The 24137-nt window shown below is 42.6% G+C and overlaps 1 protein-coding gene across 1 annotated transcript in view; it reads right to left on the bottom strand.

Moving 5' to 3' along the window:
- Positions 1-24137, bottom strand: part of galntl6 (polypeptide N-acetylgalactosaminyltransferase like 6) — a 248889-nt gene that overhangs the window by 110639 nt on the left and 114113 nt on the right. The window lies entirely within an intron of this gene.

Below are 24137 nucleotides of genomic sequence, written 5' to 3' on the forward strand. Positions count from 1 at the left end.
AGAATCTTTAAATATTTTTTAAGACAGAGCTACATCGATTCTTGATTTCGAAGGAGGTGAAAGATTACCAGGGATATACAGAAATATAGAGTAGAGGTTAAAATCAGATCAGCCATAATTGTACTGAATGGCAAAACAGGTTTGAAGGACGAAGCAGCTTATTCTTGTTCTTTGTTTGTATGTTTGTATGTTCCTTTTGAAAATCACTTTAAATCTATGTCCTCTCATTCTTGTTTCATTTACAAGTGGGAACAGTTTCTCCCTATCTATTCAAATCAGCTCACTCATGATTTTGAAAACCTCCATCAGATCTAGTGCTGCTTTGTTAACTATAACATTAGCTGTGAATAAAGGAGTCTGTATGAGTAAAACATCAGTCTGGACGTAGATGTAGGAATTTAACACAGAAACATAGAAGATAGGTTCAGGAGTAGGCCTTCGAGCCTGCACCACCATTCATCATGATCATAGCTAATCATGCAATCTCAGTATTCCATTCCTGCTGTCTCCCCGTACCCCTTGATCCCTTTAGCCACAAGGACCACATCCAGCTCCCTCTTGTATATATCTAATGAACTGGCCCCAACAGCTTCTTGTGGGAGAGAATTCCACAAGGTCACAACTCTCTGAGTGAAGAAATTCTTCCTCATCTCAGTCCTCACGCCTTATTCTTAGACTGTGACCCTAAGTTCTGGACTTCCCAACATCAGGAATATTCTTCCTGCATCTAGCCTGGCTAATACCATCAGCATTTTGTACGTTTCTGTGAGATCACCCCTCATTCTTCTAAATCCCAGTGAATACAAGCCCAGTTGATCCAATCTTTCTTCATATGTCAGTCCTGCCATCCCAGGAATCAGTCTGGTGAGTCTTCACTGGACTCTCTCAATAGCAAGAATGTTGAAAATATCTATTCTTGTAGGGATTTAGATGGTGCGCTGCTCTCCATGAGGGATACTTTGAAGTCAACACGGTGTAGATTTACCAAAGTTGTACTTACACTCCAAAGGTTAAACTACAAGGAGGGATGTATTCCCTGGAATTTAGAAGCTTAAGGCATGGATTCTATCCAAGTTTTCAAGATATCTAGCCGAACAGATAGGGCAGAGTGAGAGAAATTATCGAGCAGAAATTGTGGAAAAATAGAGTCAGCCTATTCTTCCTTTTAATTATTATGTATGTAATTATTCCTGGTTGTTGAATTCAAGCCTAAAGAAAAGAATATTTAATAGAGACAAACTGTTCAATAGTGACCTTTGGAAGTGTGATAACTTTCACACAGCCCATGGAGAATCCCAGTTAATCTCCTTGTGGAGCTTGTTGCATTGAGTTCTCTTGGTGACAATGGCCTTCCCAACTGGAACTCATTATTTGAGTTCATTTTTAACCTAAGTTAATCTCTAATATCAAGGTGTTAGAAAGAGGAAAACAAGGCTTAATAGTGCCACTATTGACAGTTTCCAACTGAATCAAATACTCTCAGCTCAAATGAAGAACGTAGGAATTGAGAATTGTTTTTCTCACACCTAAAGATCTGAAAAACTTTGAAATACATCTGAAAGAAAGGGGGAAATATTCTAACATCTAATGTTCTTCCAGAAACAATTTTTGATTATTTCTTTTGAAGTCATTTTGAGTCACCTGACAAGGCTCCAACAAGCAGGCATTTATAGAGCTGTCTGTTAACCTCCTAATCATTCCCAGCTCAAGAAAAGACAACACGCTGTTCATCTTCACACAGGCAAATGTCAATGACAGGAATTGTTGAGTGATATGGTGAAAGAAGGATGCTGTGACTGCAGAGAAACTCAGCTGGTCTGGCAGCATTGAGGAGAGAGAAACAGAGTTAATGTTTCGAGCCTGGTAAGGCCTCTTCAGAACTGAATTACTTCATAAGGGTGCTATTTAGCCAATCAAGAAGACTGCACCTTTGAAAATGCAACACGCCCTGAGAGTGTTACCTTAGAATTTAGATTGAAATCATCGGAGCTGATTCGCTGATTCAGAGGCAAGACAGCAATCCACTGAGCTACAGCTCTGAATGAAGAGTAGATTCATCACCCTCTTTATTAATACTTATATCTTTCCACTACTTCACTCTTTGCCTAATGCATGCAACTGTGTAAAATAAAATATAACCAAACTGTCAAGATTTCAATCAGCACAACAATCTTGCACACAGGAAATCAACATGTCTGATGGATTATTGTATTAAATTCTGAAAAAAGAAACACTCAATTTCAGTTCTGTGCTGTAATTCAATACTCATTAGGGGCGCCATTACAGAACAGTATTATCCTGTACGATATGATGGGCAGTTCCTAATATCAAGGCACCTGCATGTTGCTGTGTCTCCCACAGAGCTTAATGACATAACAGTGTGTATAGAGCTTTCTGCCTACATTGGAAAATCAATTTTTAAACAGAAGTTGCAACAGAGAATGTCAGTATACTTATAGTTGGATTGGCACCTCAAGCTTACATTAATGCTTTGTGCAGCAAAATACCTTGGAATCTATTTTGCTGCTAATGTGCTTGTACTGTGTTAGCATAAATCACTCAATTGTACGACTCCCATTCCTATAGTATTCATTCTTCACTTAAATATGCATTGAAAGAAACATGTATGTGCTGATTAACTGGGCCACTAATAAAGGTCCCCAATAACTGAAACATCTATTTTCTGAAGAAGGGTCTAGGCCCGAAACGTCAGCCTTCCTGCTCCTCTGATGCTGCTTGGCCTGCTGTGTTCATCCAGCTCTATACCTTGTATATCTCATCTGTTTCACATGTAGGAGTCTGAAGCCCATGCAGAGAGAGAGAGAAACTGAGTAAGTACAAAAATGGTTGCATTAAACAGGTAAATAGGAAGGTAGCCAGATACTTGACAAATTGTTTTCAGGGACTGTTTCCAGTTACTTTTGTTGATTTAAAAAAAAAGTCCTTTCACCTTTCCCAGGATTTCAGATGGAATGTACGTCCCACCTTGTTTGCATTGAACTCTACCCACTTGGCACTCTACCTAATCCACTTAGAATCATAGAATACATAGAAAGAGGCAGTTCGGCCCATCCAGTCTGCACCCACCCTCTGAATAACATCCCACCCAGACCCAGTCTCCCAGCCTATTCCCGTAACTTTGCACTTACATGGCTAACCCATCTATCTGCACATCTCTGGACACTACTGGGCAACTTAGCATGGCCAATCCACCTAAGCTGCACAGCTTTGGACTGTTTGAGGAAATGCTCTCAGACACAGGCAGACCATGCAAAAGCTGGACAGACAGTCACCTGAGGTTGGAATTGAATCCAAGTATCTGGCATTGCGAGGTAGCAGTGCTAACTACTGAGCCACCAACCACCCATTTGGAACCCTTCCCACCTGGCATCATACCCTGGGCACTGTAATCCCTATCCACCTGTTGACAGCAAATCTGTAGATGGCGTTCGTACGGAATTTGGTTACACAGTCGTGGTGTACAGAGAGTTGAGAATGCATCCTTGCGGGACACCAGTATTGAGGATTATCATGGAGGAGGTGCAGTTGTCTATCTTCACTGATTGTGGTCTGTGGGTCAGGAAGCCTCACACTTACCTTACACACTTACCCTTTGACAGGCAGCTGTCTGATCATTTACATCACAGAAGACGGCAGCTGACTGCTGTGAGAAAGGAGATGTGGTCTGCCTTCATTCCTAAGGTCTGAGAAAGGGACTTGTCAGAATGGAAGTACAGCTCTGCATTTGCTGATTGAGCCCTGATTGGAATCTACTGTCAGAATACAGACCTCTTTTGTGACGTAAGAAAGAAGAAACAGAGTGGCAATATGCCACTGCTTGGAAAATCTGCCCCAGAAAGATGCATCTCCTGGCTGATGAGTCTATAACCAGGGGACAGAGTCTCAGGACAAAGAATAGGTCATTTAAGATGGAGATGTGGAGCAAAGTACCCTCTAAGAGGGTGATGAACCTTTGGAGTTCTTCACCCCACAGCGTTGGGGAAGTTCAATAATTGGCTCGATGTCTAATTTTGTATACAGCACATCTGTTAAACACCTTGAGAACACTTATTACATTAAAGATGCTATATATATTTGGTATAGTGTTCTGGCTTAGACTGGTTAGTTTTGTGCGTATTCTACTCCCTCTGGATAAACTGAGAAGAAAAATTTTGAGACATTGCACATTGACCAAGAATGAGACATATATCAGCCCTTACTGCACTTTTGAGTTGGCATCAGTTTTTTGAATTTAGTAAGATAAAATTACAATTGGCCAGGTTTTACTATCAAAACAATGGCAACGCTATTGGTGTCCACAGAATCACAGAATTATTATGGCACAGAAGGAGGTCATTCACCCCACCATGCCTGAACTGGTTCCATAACCTACTGCCAATCTCCTGGCCTTTCCCCTATCCCTACACACTATTACTTTCCAAATTATTGTCCAATGTCCTCTTGGATGCCTCTGTTGAACTTGCCTCCAGTACATTTCCAGGCATTGCACTCCATACCTTAACTACTCGCTGTGTGAAAAAGTTGTTTCTCACATCATCCTTGCTTCTCCTGCACATCACTTTAAATTTATGCCTCTTTGTTCATTTCTATTTTATGAGTGGGAGCAGCTTCTCCCTATCTACTCTATCCAGATCCTCACGATTTTGAAAACCTCTATCAAATCCCCTCTCCGCCTTCTTCTCTCCAAGGAGAACAGACCTGATTTCTTCAAGATATCCTCATCACTGAAGTTTCTCATTCTGGGAGCCATTCTTGTAAACCACTTCTGCATTCTCTCCAACGCATTCACATCTTTTCTATCATGTGGCACCCATTACTGTAAGCAATATTCCAGCTGAGGTCTAATGAGTGTTTTATACAAGTTCAACATCACCTCTCCCATCTTGTACTCTGTGCTCTTATTTACAAAGCTGAGAACACTGTATAAGGTGTAGAGCTGGATGAACACAGCAGGCCAGGCAGCATTGGAGGAGCAGGAAAGCTGACGTTTCAGGTCTGGACCCTTCTTCAGAAATGGGGGAGGGGAAGGGGGCTCCGAAATAAATAGAGAGAGGGGGAGGCAATGATAGAAAGAGGATAGAGGAGCAGATAGATCAAGGAGACGGGGATGAAGCCAGTAAAGGTGAGTGTAGGTAGGGAGCTGGGATGGGGGTTGATCAGTGAGGAGGGAGGGGCGGGTAGGTGGGAGGGAAGACAGACAGGTCAAGGAGGTGGGAATGGGGCGAGTAGGTAGGAAGTGGGGGTGGGGGTTGGTCAGTGAGGTGGGCACCTATCTGCTCCTCTATCCACCTTCTATCATCCACCTTCTAAGATCTCTATCATCGCCTCCCCCTCTCTCTATTTATTTTGGAGCCCCCTTCCCTTCCCCCATTTCTGAAGAAGGGTCCAGACCCGAAATGTCATCTCTTCTGCTCCTCTGATGCTGCTTGGCCTGCTGTGTTCATCCAGCTCTACACCTTGCTATCCCAGACTCCAGCGTTGGCAGTTCCTACTATCCCTGAGAACACTGTATGTTTTATTAACTTCTCTCTCCAGGTGTCCTGCCATCTTCAATGATTTGTACACATATTTTCCCAGGTCCCTCTGCTCCTGCAGCCCCTTTAGAATTGAACCCCTTATATTATATTGTCTTTGAATATTTTCCAGCCAAACTGTGTCTCCTCTCAGTTCTCTTCATTGAACTTCATCTGTCACTTATCCGCCCACTTCAGCACTTATCAATGTCCTGTTGGAGTTTCCACATTGTCCACTTCAAAGTTTCCAATTCCTCCAAGTCTCGCATCATCTGCAATATTTGAGATTGTTCCCTTGTACACCGAGATCCAAATCATTAATATATATCAGGAAATCCATGATAATACCACTTGCAACAAAAACAGAATTTGCTGGAAAAGCTCAGCAGGTCTGGCATCATCTGTGGCGAGAAATCAGAGTTAATGTTTCCAATCGAGTGACCCTTCCTCAGAATTGATGGTAGCTAGGAAAATGTTGGTTTTATGCAGAAGATAGGGTGGGAGGAGGGGGTAAGGAGCAAACAATGGTTGGGGATAGAGCCCAAAGAGAGAGAAGAACAGTTGGACAGACAAAGGAGTGGATAACAATCTACTAGGAAGGTGAATAGCTATTAATGGGAACTATTAGTGGCTAACAATAGGTTGTGTGCATATGATAACAAGGCCTGGGGTGTGGGGGTTTGGATAAGGCCATGGGGAAGCTCAAGCCGTAAAGTTATTGAACTCAATATTGAGTCTGGAAGGCTGCAGGGTTCCTGAGTGCAAAATACCACTAGACCATTGTTATTGCATTATTAAGGCTGAGGTGGGCAGATTTCTGTTCCCTTAGGGAATCAGAGGACGTGGGGAAAGGCAAAAAATTGGAGTTAGTGTTAGGCAGAATCTTGCTGAATGGTGAAACAGACAAATCAGACAGTGCAATCTACTGCTGCCTCTATATCTTATCTTCTTATTTAGCTTGTCCTTAAATGCATCTATGCTAACCAGTTCAATTCTCCTTGAATTAGCAAGATTAACACTCTCACATCTCACTGGGTAAAGAAGTTTCTGCTGAATATCCTGCTGAATTTATCAGTCACTCTCTTATACTAACATTCTCCTGGTTTGAACTCCCCCACATTTCCCTTACCTATCAAACTCATTCACTTAATTTTAAAGGTTTGCATTAGCTCGCCATTCAACCTTCACTTCTTTAGAGAAGAAGTTTCAACCTTTCTCAATAAGCCCTTTCGATGGAACTGTTATTTGGCTATCATTAACCAACGGGTTGATTTATTGGAATACACTTCTGTTACAGTGATAACTGCTACCAAGATCTTTATCATAGTTTGTAAGGTGCATACCTCTGAGAACTAAGTCAAAATGTGGTCAAACTAGAATTTCAAGCTAAGTAGCGATTCCAATGTTGATTAAAATAGAAAATGCATTTTAAATGAAGATAGCAAAGGCACTAACAAGCATGTAAAACCTGACAGCAGGCTGCACGATCCACCTTGGTGGCTTTGTTAGTCTCCTTGGCTCATTGCCAGCCCAGCTAATGTGATAATAATCTTCTGAACAAGGGTGACTGGATTCAAAATGTGAACTCTGCTTGCTCTCCACAGATGCTGCCAGGCCTGCTGATTTTCTCCAGCATTTTCTCTTTTGTTTCAGATCTTCAGCACCTGCAGTTCTTTATTTTATTTTAGTGCAATAAAATTCTCCCTCTACAACTCACTGTAAAATGATAATCCGCCCCGATAGGATTTTGATAGTGGGGCATTCTGCGATGGCAATACCATTGAACATTAAGGACTCTGCTTTTGTTAGAGTTCTTTAGAATCATAGAGTCATAGAGGACTACAGCACAGAAAAGGCCCTTCGACCCATCATGTCTGTGTCAGACAAACACAACCACTCACTATTCTAATCCCATTTTCTAGCACTTGGCCCATAGCCTTGTATGCCTTGGCATTGCAAGAGCACATCTAAATACTTCTTCAACGTTAGAGGGTTTCTGCCTCTATCACCCTTACAGGCAGTGAGTTCCAGATTCCCAACATCCTCTGGGTGAAAAGATTTTTCTTCACATCTTGATTAAACTCTGCCTCTTAACTTAAATCTATGCCCCTGATCATTGATCCCTGCATCAATGCCCCTGTGTCCCTCATAATTTTATACATCTCGATCATGTCCTCTCTCAATCTGTTCTGCTCCAAGGAACACAACCCCAACCTCAATTTCATAACTGAAATCCTCCAGCCCAAGCAACATTGTTGTAAATTCCACTGCACCCTCTCCAGTGGAGAGGTAGAGTAGGTTGGGCTTGTATGCATTGGAATTGAAAGAAATGAGAGGAGTAGTGCAGTGGCTAAGTGGCTAGCACTGTGGCCTCATAGTGCCAAGGATCTGGGTTCAATTCCAACCTTGGGCAACTGTCTGTGTGGAGTTTGTACATTTTCCCTGTGGTCTGTGTGGGTTTCCTCCAGGCGCTCTGCTTTTTTCCCATATCCAAAGATGTTTAGGTTAGGTGGATTGACCATGCTAAATTGCCCATAGTGTCCAGGGATGTGCAGGCGAGGTGGATTAGTCATGGGAAATGTGGGGCTACAGGAACTGGGTGGGCTGCTCTTTGGAGGGTTGTTGTGAACTCAATGGACCACACTGTAGGGATTCTATGAGGTCTTTTCGAAACATACAAGATTCTTAGCAGGCTTGACAGAGTAGATGCAGATATGCTGTTTCCTCTTGGGATTGTCTAGGACCAGAGTGCATAATCTCAGAATAAAAGGTTGCACATTTAAAATCGAGATGAGGAGGAATTTCTTCTTTCAGAGGGTAGTGAATGTATGGATTGTTTTTACCACAGAGGGCTGTTGAGGCTGAATCATTGAGTATATTGAAAGCTGAGATAGACAGATTTTTAATCAGTAAGGCAATTAAGCATTATAGGGGAAAAGGCAGGAAAGTGGAGTTATGGATTATCAGATCAACCATGATCTCATTGAATGGTGGAGCAGACTCAATGGGCTGAATTTGTGCAACTACATCTCATGCTCCTGTGGCTAATGTTATTTCTACACTGGAACAGTCTAGGTAGGGATATGGCCAGTCCTGGAGCACAAATCTTCAATCATATTGCCAGAATTTGCAAAGCTTTTAGTGATTTCTTGTCATCATGTGGAGTGAATCAAATTGACTGAGGACTGATATCTGTGATGCTGGGGTTTGCAGGAGGAGGCTGAGATGGCTCATCCACTTCGCACTTCTGGCTGAAGCTGGATGCAAGTGCTTCAACCTTGTTTTTTGTTGTGCTGTGCTGTGCTGGCGAGATATTTGTGGACCATCCTCCTCCTGTTAGTTGTTTAATTGTCCACCACCACTCATGCCTAGATGTGGCTGCAGGACTGCAGAGCTCAGATCTGATTCATTGGTTGTGGGCCTACTTAGTCCTGTCTATTGTAATTTTCTTCTGTTGTTTGGCAGGCAAGTGGGCGTGTGTTGTAGTTTCACTAGACTGAAGGTTCATTTTTTTCCTATGCCTGATACTATTCTCCTTCACTCTTCATTGAACCAGGATTGATTACCCTGGCTTGATGCTATTGGTAGAGTGGGTAGGATATGCCAGGCCATGAGGTTACAGGATACCGTTCTGTTATAGATAGCCAACTGTGCCTCATGAATGTCCAGTTTTGAGTTGCTACATCTATTCAGAGTTTGTCCAGTCTCCACTATGACTGTGTGATGGTCACTGCTCCAACACTGTCATGGAGAGATGCATCTGTGACTGGCAGGTTCGTGTAGATGAAATGAAGTCTGATTTTTCCCTCTGTTCCCTCATCACCTTCTGCAGACCCAGTCTACCAGCCATTCTTGGTGATGGATGTTGACACACCCCAACCGGAGGCATTCTGCGTCTTTGGCTCCTCTCAGTGCTTTCTCCAAATTGTATTCAGCATGGATGAGTACAGATGCATCAACTGAGGTAGGGAGGGGATGGTATGAGGTAATCAGCAAGAAGTTTCCATGCTCACGTTGGCGTCAATGTGGAGCACTCTAAAGGCAACTCCATCCTGGCTGTATACAACCGTGCTGTCACCACTTCCGGGTCTGTCCTGCCAGTGGGGCGGGACATACCCAGGGATGGTGATGGTGGTGTCTGGGTGATTGCCTGTAAGGTATGATTCTGTGAGTATAACTAGGTCAGACTGTTACTTGACTACTCTGTGAGACAGCTCTCTCAATTTTGTCAAAAGTCCCTTGATATTTGTAAGGAGATCTTCATAGAGTCAACAAAGCTGTGTTTGCTGTTGTAAATTCCAGTGCCTTGATCAATGCTGGGTGGTCTTTTTGGTTTCATGTATTTCTTTAGGCTTTGTAAGTAGTTTTGAAATAACTGAGTGGTTTGATAAACCGTTTCAGAGGGCAGTTAAGAGTCACATTGCTGTGGGTCAGGAGTCACATGTAGACCAGACAGGATAAGGATGACAAATTACTTTCCCTATCGACCATTAGTAAAACGGATGGGTTTTATGACAATCACCAATAGTTACATAGTCACCCTTAAACCAGCTTTTAATGCCAAATTTTATTAAATTTAAATGTTATCATCTGCCATGATGAGATTTGAATAGATGTCCTTCAAATACTAGCTTGTGTCCCTAGATTATTCACACAGTGATGTTCACACTACGACACTGCCTCCACTATAAATTATATATGCCTAGCAACAGCAGGTTTGAAATTTTCATTTGAACTCCCAGCTTCAATGTGTATTTGCAGGAGAGAGTTCTAAGTTTGCTTTACTCTTTGTGAGATGAATGGATCCTGGCATTAATTTTGAATAATTTTAAGATTCTGCTCCCTCGTTAGGGCCTGTCCAGAGGAAACAGTTTGTCTCTATTTACCTTATCATTTCCTCTAGTCATTCGAAGCACCTTAATTAAGGTTCACCCTCTAGCCTCGATTCTCTGACAAATATAAGCCCAGTCAAAACAACCTTTTTGGACCTGGCAGCATATTGGCTATGTTATTAGACTAATGATTTGGCAATGTCAGTTCATAATCCCATAACAGCAGCTGGGAGATTTAACTTCCTGTAACTAAATACATTTCAAATAAAACCCTATTATTAGAAATAGTACCCAATAAGTGGTAGCACTCTTTTCTGAGTCAAATGGTTGTGAAAAGACCAGAACTTGAATAAAAAAATTATTCAAGGCTGACACTTCAGAGCAGAGATATACAACAGTTGTTATTATGTAGTACCTTAGTATTGTAATCCATCCTAAAGAGCATTCTCAAACATAATTTGATACTGTACTACCTGAATAGAGATATTAGAATCAATGATTTAAAGCTTAGTCAAATAGATAGGCTTTCATTTTGGAATATCTTGAGGTACAATGTAAATGCAAGCTTTTCTTTTTTTCTAACCATTAAGTACTGAATGGTTGTAAAAACCCATCTGGTTTAGGTAAATCTGCCACTAGCTAACCAGTTTGTCCGATATATGACTTCAGACCAATAGCCTTGGAGTTGAAATACAACTCTGAAGTGAACTAAGAAACCAGTCTGTTCTATTGAAGAAGATGGCACTTGTTGCAGTGCATCTCTGCTGGATCCGTACCTCCTCTGATGTCATCAATATACAAAAAGTTCCTCTTCCCAAGTGATGAGTGTTTAATTGCGAGCAGAACACTCTTCACTTTAACCAACCCAGAAAGCATGCAAAAGAAGACCGATTCATTTGGCATCTTGCCCACATTTTGTAACATCCTCTGCATTTAATATATCTTTTTAACTCAATAATCTCATGAAATTTTACTAATCAGTTCCATTAATAACATTGAAATTTCAGGAAGCAACTAATTACATTGTTAATTGATATCAATGCATTTATAATTCTATGCAATTTTATGATCAAACAGATGATTATCTCAGTAATTATTTTGCAGTAATTTAATAAAACCTCTTCCAATATATCATACTGTCCATTGAGTAACAGACCATCCATGCTTTGGAAGCTATGCAAAGTTCACTTACTTTGCCATGACTATCACATTTGTGGACTTATGTTCTTTATTCATACATTAGGGGAATGGTAGCATAATGATAATGTCACTAGGCTAGCAATCCAAAGGTCAGATCAAATACTCCAGCAGCATGAGTCCAAATCTCACAATACCTGGGGGATATGTAAATGAAGAGACTTAATAAATCTGGAATGAAATGCTACTGTCATTTATAATGCTCATAAAACTACTCAATTGTTGTAAATAGTCATCTGGTTCGGTCATGTCATTTGGGGAGGAAATCCAAGAGTCTGACCTACACATCAAAGCAGATTCACAGCAATGCGGGTCCTGGAAAGTCGCTCAGTTATATCAAAACGACAGGGAAAAAAACACGCAAGTGGATCTACAGTGCAGGCTGCAATGACTCAAAAAGGCAGCTCACCACCGTCTTCGTATGGGCAATTAAGAATTGGCAATAATTGGCAAAACCGAAATCAATAGAATTTTGTTGGGTAAGACTGTGAAAGATGATAGCAATTAATAGTCATCTAATATTTATGGCCTTTAGTTTTGGTCTCGTTCATAAGTTGAAATATCCTCTTCATATTCACCCCTTCATTCACATCTGTACCCTACGCTCTTGTGAAAGTGATGACTCTAATGTCCTGCTCCTCCTTGGGTGTCCATTCGTCTCCAGTACCAGAGTTAAGTCTAGATGGTAAGGGTCAATCATTCACTGTACATTAACAGATGAACCTCAACAAGGCTCCATCGACAGCACCTCCCAAACCCTCAGCCCATATCACCTAAAAAGCTAAGGGCAGTAGATGCATAGGTGCACTGTCACCTGCAAGTACCCTCCAAGCCACACACCATACTGCCTTTGAAATACATTCCTTTACAGTCGCTTGGTCAAAATCATGGAACTGGCTTCACCCACTATCTTCTTCATCAAAGCAGTTAAAGACGAGCGATAAATGCTGGTCAAAAACCTAACTATGTCCACCCTCAATGTCAAGGTACTTCCACTAGTATGGCTGGATAGTGATCTGTGGAGGAAATATCTTGCTAACTCAGGGATGTTGAGACCAATGGATGACTTGATTGCGTACACTGAAGAAAATTCATTTCTGTGGTGGGGAAGTGGGGAGAGGCTTTAATGTCTCTGGTGATGAGCTTACATGGGGTGTAGAAGCATAACAATTGAGTAAATCCTTTAAATTGAAAGTACTCATCACACAAAGAGGTGTGGGGATCTGGAACTCACTCCCCGAAAATCTGTTGAGCAGTCAAGTGAAAATTTCAAAACTGAAATCAATAGATTTTTGTTGAGTAAGACTTTGAAAGATGATAGAAGCATGGCAGATAGATGAATTTACGATACAGATCGAGATAATGTAATTGAATAGTGGAATAGCTTGAAAGAGCTGAATGGCCTTCCCCTCTCAAATTTCAACTGAGGGCCCCATGGAGTTTTGATTTCTCTGTAGGGTTTACTGTGTCTGAAGCGCATAAAGTGAAGAAAGAGGGCAAATTGGACAGCCATGATCCACAATGTACCATGCAATGATTGGTTACCAAGAAACCACTGAGCAAGAAAACAAGTGACAGGTTATACCCAATGAGATGCATAAACAGCTAGTTTTACAACCCTCGCCAATGTGTTGCCTCATCAGGGGGAGGAACATAAAGCAGCAGATGGGAAGATTTTTGAGACTGGAGTGCAAGGTTTTTTTTTTAATCCTCAGGCACAAACCGAAGGGTTGGGGAATAGGGGGCTGGAGCTCTTGAGGGAACAGTTGAAGAGGTGGGAGTGAAGCAGAAAGAAAGACTGAGGGTCAAACTGGCAGGTGAGGAATGTGTGTAAACTGGAGCAGAACAGGGTAAGGTAAGAGATGTGGGTGCATTAAAATTGAATCTTCTATATTTCACAACCTAAGTGTCATAACAGCGACGACAAGGCCAACGTATCTTCAGTCGTGGCTGCCGTTAGTCATTCTTCCTATTGTAGTCTGGGGGTTTCTTGTAATTAAATAGATGAACAACACATACACCACAGCAGACCTAACTTAGGTAACAAGTCAAGGTTTAAAACATTTAAGTAACAATATACAGATTACATTGTACTTATGGAAACATACAGAGTAGAAGACATGCCTGCCACTTCAACACACCACCCTGTTCCCTGCCCACCATCTCTGTCTCAGACTTGCTGCAGTGCTCCAGCGAAGCTCAGTGCAAACTGGAAGAACAGCATCTAATTTTCTGCTTGGGAACCCTGCAGCCTTCTGGACTCCATATCAAGATCAATAATTTTAGGGCTTGAGGCACTTTCTCCCATATCCTTATTCCAATCCACACACACTAGGCCTTGTCATCACATGGTCTGCTATCACAAACAGAACATTGTCAGCCACTAACAGTCCCCTTTAGTAGCTATTCATTCTCCAGGCTGACCTTTTCCCATTTCTTTGTCTGTTCAACTGTTTTTCTCTCTCTCTCTGGGCTCCAACTCCACCTATCATTTACTCCTTACCCCACCCCATATTTAGCATACTTACCAACCTTTTCAAGTTACAATAAGTTCTGAAGAAGGGCCACTGGACCCAAAATATTTCTTCTGCTTTCTCTTCACAGATGCTGCCAGACCTGCTGACATTTTCCAGCAATTTCTGTTTTTGTTTGTGAGTATAAAATATGACTGTGTCCAATTACAACTTCCAAACTATCCCACACACTGCTCAATGCTTCACCTTGTGTTGTATCTCGGTGTGGTGGAGCTTCATCTTAGCTGGGATTTAACCTGTTCATACCCATTACCTTTTACAATGGTAAGGCCATTGCAAAGTATTCTACAGACAGGGAAGCATCTAGAATGGTGTGGTTACAGTTGTAAGTGACATTATAAAAATGAAAGACTGCCCATCCATTCGTAATGGCGTGCAAGCATGGACTTGATGGGCCAAACAGCCTCGAGTGCTATAATTACGTTATGACTCTACTGACCACAAGAACAAAAATAATCATAGTGTCAATGAAAAGTGCAGATTCAAAAGGGAAAGAATAATTTAATGAAAAGAGATGCTTAAGCCCAAAGGCTCCAGCTGCAACACCATTTGAATGGGAATGCAGAGAGAATAGAGAAAACCGCCATTTATGTAGTACCTCTGTTGAGATCAAGATGTCCAAAAAGTCTTTTAAATCCACAACAGGTTTTTGAAGGACACCTATTATTGAGATGGTGTTATTAAAATTAGCACAGCAAAGTGCAGCACAAAGCACTGAGATCAGTAATCAGATTATCTGTTTAAATGATGTTGCAGAAAGATTAATTATTGGCCAGGACACCAGGGAGAAATCCTTTTGCTCTTCAACGTGACGAGCATTCTATTAGAATGGTTAATAAGCATCCACTGTAACAGAGTGAGCAGAATTTAACAGTTTAATGCTCCACTGTGGAGGTTAGATGGATTTGCCATGGGAAATGCAGAGTTACAGGAATAGAGATGCTCTTCCGAGGAGAGGTGTGGGCTCAATGGGCTGAATGGCCTGCTTCCACACTATTCTACGATTCTAAATATTTCCTGGTAATTCAAGATAAAAAAATTGCATTTCTAGCTAGCTTGTTTCACAATGCCAGGACTTGCCAAGTGCTTTCATAACTAATGGAATATTTTCATTATTGTTTTAACAGGACATAGAACAGTACAGCACAATACAGGCCCTTCAGTCCACGATGTTGTGCCGACCTATTATCCTACTAAGATCAATCTACCCTGCATACCCTACATTTTACTATCCTCCATGTGCCTACCGAAGAGTCGCTTAAATGTCCCTAAGGCTTGAAGTTCATGAAACAAATGAGCCGATGTAAATTGGTGCAGAGTAAGATCCCATAGACAGCAAAATTAGAATGAACAGAAAATTAGCTTGATGCAATGATAAACAGAGAATGCCGGAGAAATACTCAGCCGGTCAAGCAGCCCCTTCAGAGAGAGAGAGAGAGAGAAAAAGCATTAACATTTCATACAATCATCACAGATATTTTATGTTTCAATCATCCACAGCATTTTGCCTTTGCAGTTGGTTTTATATGTTGGTTCAGACATAAGTATTGCAAGGGCAATGAGATAATCCTCCCCCAATCCTCTTGGAAATATTGACTTCAGGATATTTGTCATTTGCATGAAGAAGCTCTTGGTTTAATAGCTTTGCATAAAAGACAGCACTTCCAACACAGTGTTACTGTGGTAGTCTGCCTCTGCATCAACAGCAGAGCGGTGAACACTCAGTTCTGCCCTTCTGAATGTGTGGTGCATCCTCAGTAACATCCCTCAGTGTTCCCAGTTACTGACTAACAATTGTGGAGAGCTCTCCCCAAACCGTTTCCCTCACTACTGACCTTGCTGGTAAAGCTCAGCAGGTCTGGCAGCATCTGTGGAGAGAAATTAGAACTAACGTTTCGGGTCTGGTGACCCTTCCTCAGGACTGTCACAGTTAACTCTGATTTATTTCTCTTCACAGATGCTGCCAGACTTGCTGAGCTTTTCCAGCAACTTCTGTTTTTGTTCCTGATTTACAGCATCCACAGTTCTTTGGGTTTTTATTCCCTCAGTACTGCCCCTGCATTAATGCACTGCTTCCTCAGTACTGCCCCTGTGATAGTGCGGCGCTCACTCAGTTCTGTGCCTGTGATACTGTAATACTCCCTCAGTTCTGTCCCTGCGATAGTGCACTGCTCTCTCAGTACTATCTCTGCAATAGTGCAGTGCTCCCTCAGTACCAACCCTGTGACAGTGTGATTCTCCCTCGGTACTGTCCCTGTGATAGTTCGAAAACCCCCCAAGTACTTCCCCTGATAGTGCAATTTTCGCTCAGTTTTGTCTCTGTGACAGTGCAGTACACCCTCAGTATTGCCCTTTCAATACCGCAGTGCTGCCTCAGTGCAGCCCCAGCAATAGTGCAATGGTCTATCAGTCCAGCTCCTGTGATTGTACAGTGCTGCCCCATGCGTAATGCAGTGTTCTCTCAGTAATGAACCTGCAATAGTGCAGTGCTCCCTGAGTACTGCCCCATGATAGAGTAACGCTCCCTCAGTACTGCCCCTGCTATCTTGCAGTGCTCCCTCAGTGCTACCCCTGTGATAATGCAGTACTTGCTCAGTATTGTTCTTCTGCAAAAATGCAGTGCTCCTCAAGCTGTTTTGAGGTTCTCCATCACAGACTTACACCAAGCTGCACCGGCAAACCAATGACCTAGGGACGTTCCTTTCCAAACTCTAAATGTACAATCTTCAGCTGATGGCTTTGTCCAAGTCAAGCCCAACAGGCAGAAGTTTTACCTGCTTCTTTCCACCAGTCACTAAACAAAAGTCATGCATTTGATATTTCTTCTTCCAGTTCAACACAGACCTGATGGGCCAAATGGCTTTCTTTTCTGTTTCAATGACATACAAGGCGAGGCACAGAGTGGATGATGCACTAATACAGGTAAACAATGTGGAGTGGGCACTGCATTATCTCAGGGCAGAATTGAGGGAGTATTGCAGTATTATAGGAGGTAATGCTGAGGGAGAACTGCACTATCATGGGGGCAGTACTGAGGGAGTATTATATTATCACAGGAACAGTACAGAGGAAGAGCTGCAATATTGCAGTTGTCCCTCTGATAGCACGCTGTTCCCTCAGTATTGCCCCTGTCCATAGTGAGTTGCCTTTTTGTACTGCACCTTTGATAATGTAAAGCTCCCTCAGTACTGTCCCTGCGATAGTGCAGTGCTCCCTCAGTACTGCCCCCAGTGATAGTGCAGTGCTCCCTCAGTACTGTCCCTGTGATAGTGCAGTGCTCCCTCAGTACTGCCCCCTGTGATAGTGCAGTGCTCCCTCAGTACTGCCCCCAGTGATAGTGCAGTGCTCCCTCAGTACTGCCCCTGCGATAGTGCAGTGCTCCCTCAGTACCGTCCCCTGTGATAGTGCAGTGCTCCCTCAGTATTGCCCCCTGTGATATTGCAGTGCTACCTTAGAACTGCCCCTGGAATAATGCAGTCCTTCCTCATTACTGCCCCTATTTTATGGCAGTGCTCCCTCAGTATTGTCCCTTGTGATTTTGCAGTACCTCCTTAGCATTGCTCCCTGTGATACAACATATTCCTTCAGTCTTGCCCTGAGATAGTGCAGTGCTCCTTCAGCATTGTTCAACTATAAACTGCAGCACCCACTCTGTGCTTTGCCTGGTGTGTCATTGAAACAAAAGCCGAGAAAAGAAAGCCATTTGGCCCATCAGCTCTGTGCTGAACTGGAAAAGGAAATATCAAACGCACAACTTTTGTTTAGTGACTGATGGAAAGAAGCAGGTAAAACGTCTGCCTGTTGGGCTTGGCTTGGACAAAGCCATCAGCTGAAGATTGAAAATTTAGAGTTTGGAAAGGAACATCACTAGGTCATTGGTTTGCCAGTGCTGTTTGATGAAAGTCTGAGACAGAGAACCTTGAAACAACTTGTGGAGCTGTGGAGATACCGAACTTATTGCTGTGACAAGTATTCAAGCTGACAGTAGCTGTACCCTGGGCTGAGTGTGTGCGACAGGTAGATAATGATTTGGCCTCCGCTCTGTTACTCCAGCTGGGGAATGATCAGCTCGTCATTGTATCTGCCATTGTCACATTAGAGCTGGGAGGTGGATAGTTTTGGGTTGAAGTGAAAGGAGGTAATTATAGTATTTAATTTACTGTAAATCATAGGGAGATTAATATGGAGGTCCACAGGCAATTTACTTGGTGGCAACAAAAGGATTCAAATCCTCATCAGTTTGTGTCTCAAGCTACATGGTGGGTGGGAGGTCAGAGAGTTGGAGCTGGGCAGTAATCTCTACTAAACTATATAATTAGGTTGCAGAAAGACGGCAAACAAGATGAGGAGTGGGGCCAGCTGTGAATGTCAAAAGCAATTTGCTGCTCTGTAATAGACTGCAGCCTATTTATTGCAGCATTGCATTGTACAATGTTACTCAATTACCAGGCCTAATTGAAAGGTGAGCACTTAACTGTAATGAAATTAGACTTTCTTGCCTATTACAAGAGCAATATCAGTTCCTTCCTGTAAAGGTCCACAAGACACATTGCTCATGTTCTCACTTCCTATCCTGTGTCTGTTCACAGCAGCTGCAGCCTCTCCACATTCTGCATTCTGCTCATAGCATTTTTTCCATACACCGTATGTGTCCTTAGATTAATCACATGCACACACACCACTCACACACATACACGCATACATATTAACACAAGCACACACATATATACACACGTACACACATACACAGAAAGATACACACACGTAGACACAGTCACATACATATACACACATGCACATACACACATATACACACAGATAGACACACACATGCACACACACACGAACACACATGTGCAGCCATACATACACACACATGCACACATTCATATATTCATGCAAACACACACATACATATACACTCAGACATACACACACATATAGACATGCACACATATATATTCACGCTTGCACACACATACACATGACAGTGTCACCTCTATACACTAGAATTTACAAAGTTTTACACCAGTGATTTACAATTCGGGCGGCATAGTGGCTCAATGGTTAGCACTGCTGCCTCACAGCGCCAGGGACCTGGGTTCAATTCTACTCTCTGGTGACTGTCTGTGTGGAATTTGCACGTTCTGTGTGGGTTTCCTCCAGGTGCTCCGGTTTCCACCTACAGTCCAAAGATGTGCAGGTTAGGTGGGTTGGCCATGCTAAGTTGCCTGTAGTGTTTAGGTTGGGGTGGGTCTGGGTAGGATGCTCTGAGGGTTGGTGTGGACTTGGTAGGCCAAAAGGGCCTGTTTCCACACTGAAGGGGTTCTATGAATTCTATAAGACACAATCTGGGAGCATAAACAAATACAGAAACAGACTCAAAGAAGTATATGTTATGTGTTTACATATTTGTTGTAAATGTACGTGTGTGTGTATGTTTGTTTGTGGCCAGGTGATGTGTGTTTGATGTATGTCTGTGGTGTGATTGATGTGCATTACATGTCTGTGCGGGATCACACAACAGATTACCCACACAGAGAAACCACATACTTTTTTGAGCCTGTTCCTTTGGCTTTGCAATCCCCTCTGTCCCCCAACTCTAGAAATGCAAAAAAAAATGTTGTGCAGTGAACAAGGATGACAGTTCCCTGGAGTGTAAAGTCTTCTCTCCAGCAGCACCAGTCGCAGAGGATGGTTGGGGAGGTTTAGCTTTGCTTGCAATAATTGGGGAAGTGGCTTTTTTGCTTATCTGTGTGCAGATTCCTAAAGACAGCATTGCAGTCTGTGTAAGTCTACTTAATGTCCCCAAACAGTACTCAAACTGCAAGGTCAATAAACTACAGAGGACTACGCTGACACTCAAATGTTAGAAAGCCGCACTGCATTTCCACTTTATCTTCCTTGCAGTAAAAAGTGAGTTCCTTTAAAAACAGGTAGGTTATTTATAGGGGGATGTAATGAATTAATACCTCTGTAACCTTCTTCAGCCAGACAGCGACTTTGTAAACTCTATGTTCCTCCGACCGCCTGACCCGTCATGATATCCCTTCACTTCTCACAGCTTTCCTTATTCTTTCATAGAATGTGGGCATCATTGGCAAGGCCATCATTTATTGCCTTGTCCAAATTGCCCTCAAGAGGGTAGTTACAAGTCATCTATAGTATGGTAGCTCTTTAGTGAGAGTCATTTATTGGCCAGACTAGGTAAGGATGACGGATTCCTTTCCTAAAGCACATGGTGGGGTTTTTTTTAACAACAATCAATACCAGGTATGGTCAGCACTGGTGCCTAATTTTATTGTTCCAGATTATGTCGATGTATTTAAGTTCTACCAGCTGCCTTTTTCCTCACTCACTCATGAGATAGGGGCATTACTGGCTGGTCTCATGTCTCCGCAGTTTTGCCCCAGTTTTGAGGTCTCGTTGGCGATCCAGCTTAATCTCCAGTGAACGCTGCACTGCTCCAACGGCCTGGCATGGCATCTTCATCCAGGTTGGTGGTCTTTACCCACTGGCATTTTCTTTGGCAGATGCTTTTGGCCCAGCGTTCTGATGGCCTGCCGTGGCGTTTTTCATCCAGTTTGGCAAGTAACTCCATCCCTCTTCCCTGCTCATTCTTCGCACTTAGGTCAGAACATTCACAATCTTGATGTCAAGGGAAGCTCCCAACCACCTGTTTAATCCATTGCTGAGACCCATTTGCACCTTTCAGATTGTTGGTTAGTGGGTTGCACTTTCATCTCTGAGTTACAAAGTTCCAGGTTCAATTCCTACTCCAGGCTTTGAGTCCAAAATCTAAGGCCCTTATTCCAATGCATCACTGAGGAATGCTGCACTGCCCCATCTACCTGCCCAGGTGAATGTGAAAGGTCCCATGGTACCATTTGTCAGAAGAGGATGACGACTGTATCCCTCTGGAGTTATGCCCTGTGTCCTGGCCCACACACACACCGCTCAAACAACATCACAGTCAACAGATCGTCCAGTAACTATCACATATTAGCTGCTGCATTTCCTTCTCTTCAAAAGTATTCTGCTGCTTGTGAAGGACTTTGAAATGTTGGGTGGATGTGAAAGACAGTGGGTAAATCTTTTTCTATTTTGTCTCATCTCATTTGTTGCTGAAAAGCCTCATCCGTGTTTTACAATCATGAAGTTTACAAGGCTGTTACATTTTATTCTATTTCTTTTGGCTTATATCATAGCAGCTCAGCGCCTCACAGTGCCAGGGACCCAGATTCGATTCCACCCTCAGGTGACTGCGTGGGTTTCCTTCTAGGTGCTCTGGTTTCCTTCCACAGTCCAATGATGTGCAGGCTAGGTGGGTTGACCATGGGAAATGCAGGGCTATGAGGTGGGTCTGGGAGGATAGTCTTTGGAGGGCTGGTGTGGACCTGATGGGCTGAATAGCCTGCTTCCATACTGTAGAGGTTCTATGATTCTATTCTATGATAACTCAGAGTCTATCTTTAATTGTATGCTATATGAAACAGAGTCAAGTAACAGAAACAGAAAAAGTAACAAACTTGATTGAGTTTTAAGGAAGTAACCAAAAAGATTGTTGAGGGAAGAGTAGTAGATGTTGTTCACATGGACTTTAGTAAGCCTTTGACAATGTTCTGCATGATAGACTCATTTGTAAAGTTAGATCACATCAGATTCAGGGTGAACTTGTCAATTAGATCCGAAATTGGTTTGACAGCAGGAGACAGAGGGTGGTGTTGGAGGGTTGTTTTTTGGACTGGAGGCCTGTGACCTGCAGTATTCCACAAGGATAAGTTCTGGGTCTACTTTTGTCTGTCATTTATAGAAACGATTTGGATGCGAATTTAGGAGACATCGTTAGTAAGCTTGTGGATGACACCAACATTGGTGGCATAGTCGATAGTGAAAATGGTTAAGATTACAAAGAGATTTTGATCAATTAGGTCAATGAGCTGAAGAGTGGCAGATGGAGTTTAATTTGGATAAATGCGAGGCATTGCGCTTTGGTAAAACAAATAAGGGTAAGACTTATACAATTAATGGTAGGGCTCTGGGTAATATTGTAGAACAGACAAACCTAGGGATTCAAGTAAATAATTCTTTGAAATTTGCATCACATTTAGACAGGGTGGTTAAGAAGGTGTTTAGCATGCCTGCCTTCATTGCTTAGATCTTTGAGTATAGGAGTTGGGATGTCATGTTGAGGTTGTACAGGACATTGGTGAGGCCTTTTCTGCAGTACTGTGTATAGTTCTGGTCACCATGCTATAGGAAACATATTATCAAATTGGAGAGGGTTCAGAAAAGATTGACCAGGATGTTGCTGGAAATGGAAGGTTTGAGTTATAAACATAGGATGGATAGGTTGGGACTTTTTTTCACTGGAGTGCAGAAGGTTGAGGGGTGACCTTGTTGAGGTTTATAAAATCATGACAGGGGTACATAAGGTGAATAGCAAGGGTCTTTTCCCTAGGGTGGGGTTGTTCAAAACTTGGGGCATATTTTTAAGGTGAGAGGAGAAAGGCTTAGAAAGGACTTAAGGGGCAACGTTTTTACACAGAGAGTAGTTCATATGTGGAATGTGGGTACAGTTACAACATTTAAAAGATATTTGGATAAGTACATGGGTAGAAAATATTTGGAGGGATTTGAGCAAAACGCAAGCAGGTGGGACTAGTTAAGTTTGTGAATATGGTAGGACCGAAGGGTCTGTTTCTGTGCTGTAAGACTCTACGGCTCTAGTCAGATTGTTTTCGAGAGAAGGATTTGGTGTGAAATCCCTATCTCTAGCACATTAGTCTGAGCCCTCTGACCAACTAATCCAGTGATGTAACCAAAACACGATCATCTCCACTCTGAAATAGAGTTGCATGGCATTCAAACATTAACCTATTGCTCAGGTGTTGCCTGACCTGCTGAGTTTTCTGTTTTATCTTCAGATTTGTAGAACAGTATCCTTGGGATGAAATGCTCTTCGGAGGGTCAGTGGGCCGAATGGGCTCTTTTTGCACTGCAGGTATTCTCTGATTTTGCTTTTATTATCACCTTGACTGCAAATTGGCTGCTGTGACCACAATTCAAAGGTTTCAAATTGTTTTGAAGCACTTTAGGGCACCCTGTCGTCATGAATGGGGCTATATAAAGACAAATATTTCTTTCTTTGTGGCCCTGTACTTATATATACTTAGTTCATAATGTTCACAGAATCATAGAGCACAGAAAGAAGCCATAAGTTCCACCCCATCCCCATGCTTTTTCCCTATAACTCTACCAATCCTTCTCTGTGAAGCACTTATCCAAATTCGCTTCTGAAAGCCATGTCTGAATCTGTTTCAGTTTACAGTGGCTCATCAGGCTGCCGTACGTTTGATTGAAGTCAGGGTTCGGAGGAAGGTTCGCTCAACCTGAAACATTAACTCTGATTTCTCTCCACGAATGCTGCCAAACTTACTGAGCTTTTCCGGCAATTTCTGCTTTTGTTTCTAACTTACAGCATCCGCAGTTCTTTCGGTTTTTTAATAATCAACAGCTCCCTAGATTACTGTGGGGCTGGCCTTTGTGCAGAGTTAATTTCTAGTGCCAGACGAGAAAACTTATGGCATAGTGGCATGGTAGTTAGCAGTACTGCCTCACAGCACCAGGCACCCGGGTTCGATCCCAACCTCGGGTGACTGTCTCTATGGAGTTTGCGTAATCTCCTCGTGTCTGTGTGGGTTTCCTCCGGGTGCTCCGGTTTCCTCCTACAGTCCAAAGATGTGCAGGTTAGGTGGATTAGCCATGGAAAGGCCAGAGCAATGAGGTGGAATGTTCTTCACAGGATCAGTGCAGACTCAGTGGGATGAAAGACTCCTCTCTGCACTGTTGGGATTCTATGATTCAAAATGTACACTGTAATTCGAAACCTATTTGAATGATGATTAGAGATAGTAGGAACTGCAGATGCTGGAGAATCCGAGACAACAAGGTGCAGGGCTGGATGAACACAGCAGGCCAAGCAGCATCATAGGAGCAGAGAGGCTGACGTTTCGGGCCTCGACCCTTCATCAGAAAAC

The sequence above is a fragment of the Rhincodon typus genome, chromosome 3 (assembly GCF_021869965.1).
Source record: "Rhincodon typus isolate 14 chromosome 3, sRhiTyp1.1, whole genome shotgun sequence".
Taxonomy (NCBI): Eukaryota; Metazoa; Chordata; class Chondrichthyes; order Orectolobiformes; family Rhincodontidae; genus Rhincodon; species Rhincodon typus.